Raw genomic sequence first — 7,848 nt, 5'->3', positions numbered from 1 at the left:
GTCGCCATTGCTAGCGACAGTCGGGCGGCCGCTGATGCTTTGTACGGCCCTGCGCACGGACATCGATAATGGTCGGAAGAATCGGCTGGGAATACAGGAACGTCATCGCATATGTTGACAGCATACTTGATAGTGGATTACTAGAAATATTTCATCATATTGAACATCAGTCCTGCGAAACCTGTTTCATCGGGAGTCGAGAACTATCGGCTCCGAGATGCGCAGAGCGGAGTCAAATGGATTGAGCTCGGTGTACAGACGCCCATGAGGCGCCGGCGCCGTGGCTTAGTTGGTTAAAGCGCCTGTCTAGTAAACAGGAGATCGTGAGTTCGAATCTCGCCGGAGCCTTCTTTTTCTCGGTGCTCGTACCGAGCTGCGTCGAAGAGCGAACCGCCTCCGTCAGACCGTGCTTCTTGCCGTTTCCGGCACCTGAACGGTAGGCCTTGTGACTCGTGTGCAGCGCGAGACTTCGCACTGTGATTCATCATTTTCACGTCGCAGCGAAATCTTGAGAAAAATGATCGCATGACTTCTGATGCGCGATGCGGAAATTTCGTTCTCTCCCGTGGATCCTGTGCATGATTTGATGAATAATGGCAAGGAGTCATGAGGAATGCTTTCTCACAACTGAAAAATCGTCCCGTCCACCGCATACGGTTCCTCCCATGATGGGTTCGCGTGTTCCGGTGCGCGATTGATTTCACTCGCTCTCGTTCCGGATGCAAGCCTGTAAAACCGATTCCGAAGTTGGGGATTTCGAGCCTGCCGTCCGATTTACTATCAGATAGATAATTCAAGTTTTTCCTCGGGATTCACCAGGGAAAATGTTCCGGCTATCAGGTCGGGTGCTCAAGAGCCTCACACATATGGTACCGCGTTATCGGAAGAGACAGACGCCGCGCCAGCGAGCGAGCTCGCTTCGCTTGTAACATTGCGTGAAACTCATTTCGGGTCCAGGATCCGAGAGTCGGGCGTTGAATTCGAGCTTGCAAAGGCGAGTGAGTCGAGTGACCACGTGGGTCGGAACCGCGGGGTGAGTGTGTCCGAGGTTGCTTGTTCGTGTGAGTTTCCAACGGACCCGTCGCTATCTAATCGGCTTCTCTATTCATCCTCTCGCGCACTACTGGCCGGCACCCGATTCAGAAGTCAGCATCAACATCAGCATTTGTACCAGTCAGCAAATCACAGCAGCAGAAAGAACGGTCACCTAGCCGACGAGACCTCAGCTCCGTCTGTTGAGAGCCGTTCCTTCTCTTTCGATAAAATCTATTTCCCTCGATTTCTCAAAGCATACGAGCCTCTATCCTACAGCAAGAGTTTATTATTCTCCTTTGTTCCGCCATGCGATAAGGATGTTCAATTATTCTCACATGCGGGATGGAAGACGTACGAGTCTCCGAGAGCTGAGCATGATATTTTCCCATCCCTAGAACTCTCGTGAGATGCATATTGGGTTTTGAGAGCGAATGGGTTGCGAGAGGTGGCCGAGTACCCGAGTATTTCACTTGCAGCGGAGAAGGCTTCGCAACTAGGCCTTTCATGCGCCATCAAGGCCAGACTAGAACGGCTCCAGGCTCGTTCGCAAAAACGTGCGTCAGTCGTCTCCGAAAGGTCAGGGTCCGTATCGCGTTTTCCGTCACAGAGCGTTGCTGTAACGGGAATGCGAGCTTTCAGCTTACCCTGACGCATTTCCCGTTTGTCTTTCGAAAAACGTCCCGTGCTCGTTTTGTAACTGAATTCATCGCTGATAAATGTGGTCGTCAAAAATCACGAGCAAACCAATGACGAAGGAAAACGCGTCGAGATCGAGTCGATATTTGTATGGGCGTCGCATTCTTTTTTTGTCCGCGATCCCAAACGTATGCTATCTGACACCGCTGCTGGAGAAACTATTCATCATGCGCACACCTCGCACGACATCGCTCGTTCATTGGTGGTCGGAGCGGACTCAGTCAGGCATTAATTAGCAGTCCATACGCCCTTCCCCGGACCGAGATAGCGCGGCCATACGTTTACCACATCTGTTCCCTCCGCTGCTTATCGCTCGAACAGTTGACAGCAGAGGACGCGCTATGAAGCAAAGCCGACCTCACCGGCGGACGGGGGACAGACGCGCAAGCCGCTTCGGAGAGGGTCCGCTGACGAATAACTCCCGTGGAAACTCGAAGCTGGCGGAGAAGAGACCGATCGGAGTGCGTCTGTCTTTGCAGGAGATCTCGAGAAACGACGACACAGCCTCTCGAGGAGACTGAGCCGTCCGGTGCTGCCGTCAACGTGCACGTACTAAGCCAAGATCACCATTTTCATCATCAGGATCCGCAAAGGTACGACTACTTTGCTCTGAGTCAGAGAATGGCGATCTCCTGGAAATAGGTCGCGCGCGATAGCGGGAACGGGGAGGATGTACTGTGAGCGAACACTTGCTCTCCATTAACTAAATGACTGATCTGCATATTCTGGCGAGGCTCGGAGTGAACATTCCAGGTGCTTCGAGTTTCCGCCTCCAATGTTCTTGTCTAAGAAAACCGCGCGACGCAACCCCCGCCCCCTCCCCACGGAAAGACATCCCCCTTGTAACCTCCGTAGATCTTCCCCGAGAGATTCCCTCCTAGCAAGCGAATATCCGCCTGCCAAACTGTGGTACGGCCTTGGGAATATTCTTGAAGGGTGACCTGAGAGTGTCTCATGTGCGGCTTTGTTTCAAGCTAGCTCCTTTTGTGCGTTCAATCCGCTCCCTCGGAAAGTCTGTCCGCGGAGCACCACTAAGTTTCGTATTACGGGGACGGATTTGAAGAGCGCTCTGCTCTTCCAGGGGAAATTCCACGAAAACGTCGTCGTGCATCCGACGTCAACGCGAACTTCCGTGGATGTTATTCGATACCGCCGATAAAGGCTGGACTACCGCTCCGAATGTTTGTCCGATTTTTCTACACACAGCCATGAGTGGGATCGATCCTGTCGCTCAGAGGTCGTGAACGCTCGGTGTTCGGCAAGCTCCCGCATGCTCATCGCACCAGTAGACACGGAATGCACGGAAAATGCTTTCTTCCGAATTCGGCCCGAACGATGAGATCGGCTGTTCCTATGATGGCAATCGTGGAAAGCTGTTCCTCGAATTCAGGATTTGGAAAGAGTCTTTGTCGGATGAGAGGAGCTCGAATCGGTGAAATTTCCCTCTCGTTTCTCGTCGATCCGGATCGCAAAGGACCAGACTCACAATTAGATACGGCGGTGCCGGAATCGGAATTCTCCAAGGTTCTGTGCTCTAGCATTATATCAGTCCATGATATCATACCCCATGTTCAATGAGCGGCAAGAACCATTACCGATTTCCGTGGAAAAAAGAATCGTTGTTTCGCTTGGTCAGGAATCTGTCCCCTTTTTCTCCTCCAGTCAGACGCCGCTCGACTGGATGGGTTCGTGAACGACCGATGGAAATCATATTCGACAGGAGCACAGTGGAAATAATTTCGCGGCTGTTGTCGATCAACTTTATGTCGCTGTCTTCAATGGATTCAGCTGGCAGCTTGTCATACCTGGGCGGCCCAGAGCGAGCCCTCCGGCTAGCACCGGGTCCCCAGAGATCCCGCGAATTTATGCAAATTCTCACTTGCTCGATTTTCCAGTGACATAATTCCTTGACGTGGTGACGAACCCGTCCTGATGACAAGCGATGAGCGATAATCCATTTTCCCCATCCCATGGCTTTGGGGCGGCGACTCCGAGCGGAACAGCGATGAATAAATCAGGAGCAAAAATGGTTCAGACGAGTCTGCCAGTACCGTGCCCGACTAGAAACATAACGCGGGGAAGACGATCCGGGATATCCAGGGCGTCCGACAGAACATGGGGTCAGAATCATTCACATTCCGACCGTCACGTCCGAGTCGAAAAAGCCCTGATTCGCTGTGATCGGACCAACGACGTGCAAATTAAACTAACAAAACGTTTCGAAAATAATAGTTCCGTTCCGAACAATTAATTCCGTGTTCGGAGTGGAACCGAGCGTGGTGTGCCTCGATTTTTTCTGTTTTGGAGGAATTTCTCGACTTCGTTAACCTTTCGAAGAAACTCACGGGTCGGGGCGCATTGACAACAATCGATTGATACCCGCCGAAACCCGAGCGCCTGCATTCGGTGCTTTTCCGTCCTCCCTCACGTGCGTCATTTTCTCACCCTGGAGATCTCGGAGCCGGAACAACGTCATCAGCTGTTGAGGGAACTCCGTCCTGCTCACCATGGACCGCAGGAATGGATCTGTGAGGCTCCGGGTTTCCAAAGGTGCGAATCTGCAGCAGCTTTTGGCGCGAGGGAGCACTGACGGCGTGGCAGTCTCGGGTACGAAACTCGAGAGATGTCCGAGAGGTGCGCCTCCGCGGGGGATCGTGTACCGGAACTTTGGTAAGACGCTGTTGAACTCCGTTCGACGCTGAGGAAGCTCGACATCTCGATTCACCCACATAAGCTCTATCCGAGAATCGATGAGAATGTATTATAAGACCTTCCGAGCCACTATTTCATCATTGCATAGCATCATGCGGGAGGCATGTCTCTGAATATTCGATATATACCGCGACGTGCCTGAGCAGCAAATTCACGCAATTTGGCAGCGAAGTGGCAAGCGCCTCGCAACCGGAGGAAGAATGGTCGAGGAGGCGCAAGGAGAGTCGTCGAGGATCAGATATGCGCAGGAAAACAGAGGGTGGCCGCTGGTGTACAATTTCCAGATTCCCCTCTAGGCTCATCTGGAACGGAACTTTTCCCCGTCCGAAAATTGCTCGCTCGGATGTCCTTGAATCACTCTGATGAGGTAGATGCCGCTATGTTGCAGTATAGAGCTCGGCTTTCGACGGCTGCCCGGCTATGGTCTCGCTTCGTTATGTCGTTGCGTTGCGTGCCTCGGCGACGAACAGGAAACTCATCAGGAAGTGGGGCATGCAAGAGGGGGACGCCTTTCGACAATGGCACCACTCCTTCGGAAATGCTTGTCGGGCTCTCCACGCGGAGTCGACTCCGCGCGGATGGTCCCTCAACGCCGGCGGTCGATTACAGTTCTCCGCGCGCGACCGAGCTGCTCCGAGAGCGTACCTGCGATTACAGCTCCTCGCGCGATCCGCAAAGAAAGTCAATCAGGATCTGCTGAAATTTCTATCAACGGAACATCTAATCCCCGGGGGAGCTCGTATTGTGCGAGATCTTGTTTCAAGGAAATGAAGCCTCCGGCGAATTTTTTTCGGGGAGCTTCGAGTTTCCGACTCGTTCCGGAGATTGCGTCGCACAGGCTCTAAACCAATCCGGAAATTTCCAGGCTACGTCATCCGCTACGATGCTCCGCGGATTGAGTGGCTTCGTTCGAGAGCTCACTGAAAACACTCGAAAGCCCCACAATTCTGTCCTCGAGACCGATTTACGCTTCCGTGTACAATATCTTGCAGGTTCCCTGTTGTCACGGCCCTCCTCACCCTGGAGGGAACTGCCGATATTGGAGCGTTTTAATAAAGATTCTCTTGGGCTTTTGTTCTTGCTTGAGCCATTTTAGGGGCCAGTCGATGTAAGCCCACTCGAGCGGGACAAGGAACGGAGCCTCCGCTGGCAATTGGCATCGAACTCGTACGGTGGAAATTCAGGGAGGGGACTGCGAAGAGAAGTCCCCCTCCCGTCCTCGTCGGACTGGAAGGACTCGAATCTGCTTTGCGAAACAACAATCGAGTTTACAAAGCTCAGGATATATGTCGGCGGCAGCTCAACTGTACCCGACGCCGACGCCGCCGCTTCGAGAGCTGGTTTCGATCTGTGACGAAAGCTGTGTCATTTCCTGTTGGCGGATCGTCGCGCAAAACCAACACGATCTCAGACTCATTCCCCGGCGTTCGTAACGCGCACTTCCGCTCAAATCTACAGGAACTGCGGTCCACAGAGCCCGAACGCTCGTTCGTCTCTCGGAAAATGAAGTCCCTCGGAGCGATTCTTCTCTGCGGGAACCACATTCCAGAACCTACGATTCTATCGTGGATTGCGCATTATTCACGGAGCGTAGGACCTCACACGGAATGCGGGGAATCTGTAGGCGGGATCGTGACCCCCTCGAACTCCGCATGGCGGGTCGCGTTTCGGAATGATTAGTCTCGACTTCTCCTCATGAATCATCGAACTGCACCGCAGATGAGCTCCCTAATGTGTCGCGCAGATGATCTTCAGCATCAGGGCGAATCATTCTCCATCATCTTCTCCAGGAAGAGAGTCCCGAAGGAAAAGCTTCTTCGATTCCGCATGATTTCAGGTTTGGATAATATTCAGGTGAGGAAACTCGCCCAGTCTAATTCCTGGACAGAGATCAGAAAATATCTCCCTTGAGACTTGAGGCACAGCGGATTCAGTCAGGGTGGTGAATGAAGAGAACATCGAAAGATCCTCCGCTCTCTGAGGGTAGAAGAGCAGGATTCGAGTAGGAGCATTATTGGAACCTGCTCCAAGAGCTGATATAGATTTTGCTCGCACAAATTTGCGCTGACTGTATGGGTGGAATGCAGAATCAACGCGGGTTCACTCAAGGAAAACGTGTTGCATAAAAATTTTAGTCTTTTTTATATAAATCGTAATTGACTCGCTGCAGAGAAATCCTTCATTAAGCTTGCAGCGGCTCTGAGCCACCGCCAAGAGTTTGCTGCATTTGTGGTCTGTGAAACATCTCGGAGTATCCATCTCCGTACTGTAGCTGTGCATCGATTCGGCTTCCGGCTCCGTCCTTCCTAGGAGTGTCGGTGCATCTCTGTATATGAGCATTGATGGTAAACCCACTCCGCTTCATGGGCACGTTTGTCTTCTGATAAACTAAACAACACACTGTCGTCTGGCAGTTTCCGAAATTCTCGCGGGGACTGCTCATTTGTATATCAAGTCGTCAGGCCTCCGCAGACTCTTTCCATGTGGTAAGAATCGATCAGATCTGCATGTGAGGGCCTCCGTGGATACAATGCATGCGACCATTCCATGAGTTTATGTCATCTCCGTCGACGGAGCCTGATCAATGCAAGCAGCGCGGATTCCCGGAGAGATCTCGATTCTTGTCTCCGATGAAAAAATCCTGAAAGGCAACGAGGAAGGTGCCTGCCAATCGATGAATTCGCGACACAACGGAGGAAACGGGCAGAGGAGGAGGAAACGATCGATTGATCAGGTTCCCTCGGCATGTCCTATGCTTCCTCGAGTCAGGACGGTTTCGCGGACTGAAGGTTGGCAACTTGAACTTTTCGAAAAGGCACCTCCTCAGCGTCCCTGTGAACTCCGGCTGGGGAATTTCCCCCAATGATGACACTGCTTGGGCATCCTTGAAGTGGGGCACTCTTTGTAGCGATCTGTTTGGATGTCCGCGCTTCTTGCTTCATTAGGACCCGCTGGTCCCAGCGCATTGGCCGTACGCTGTTCATTCTACATGCAGGTGTGCTCTGCAGTCACGGAGTTCCCGATCAATGCGGTTGGTCCGGCCTCGTGCTCTCAAATTCGGGACGGGGGATACTCGTCCACGGGAGATGTATCTAGCACAAGTCACCGTTCCCTCCCATGATTCTTCTAGAATCTCGGGCGAGATCACTCGACGAGTGGCGCAAGCGGGACTCCAGAGAATTTCTAGGGGAAAATAAGAGGACGTCTCCGAGAGATCCGGTGGGAAGTCCTCCAATTTCAGACAAGCTCCTTCCGAATAGGTCTCGATTTCCCGTCCGCTCGTCGTTGACAGGTGAAGTGTCGATTTTTCTTGACAGGGTCGATGAAATTCCCGCTCACGACGACACGTGTCACATGAGACCCGGTCGAAGACCGTCCTCCCAGCGACGAGAGCCGACACTGACT

At 52.6% G+C, this 7,848-nt stretch overlaps 1 non-coding gene across 1 annotated transcript; it reads left to right on the top strand.

Moving 5' to 3' along the window:
- The first annotated feature begins 274 nt into the window (after positions 1–274).
- On the top strand, positions 275–348 carry TRNAT-AGU (transfer RNA threonine (anticodon AGU)). The gene has a single exon. It is a non-coding gene; the product is annotated as a tRNA-Thr (tRNA).
- Positions 349–7,848: the final 7,500 nt, after the last annotated feature.

The sequence above is a fragment of the Galendromus occidentalis genome, unplaced genomic scaffold (assembly GCF_000255335.2).
Source record: "Galendromus occidentalis unplaced genomic scaffold, Mocc_1.1 scf7180000077495, whole genome shotgun sequence".
Lineage (NCBI taxonomy): Eukaryota > Metazoa > Arthropoda > Arachnida > Mesostigmata > Phytoseiidae > Galendromus > Galendromus occidentalis.
The sequence above is the reverse complement of the archived record's forward strand: the minus strand, read 5'-3'. Positions and strand labels throughout refer to the sequence as shown.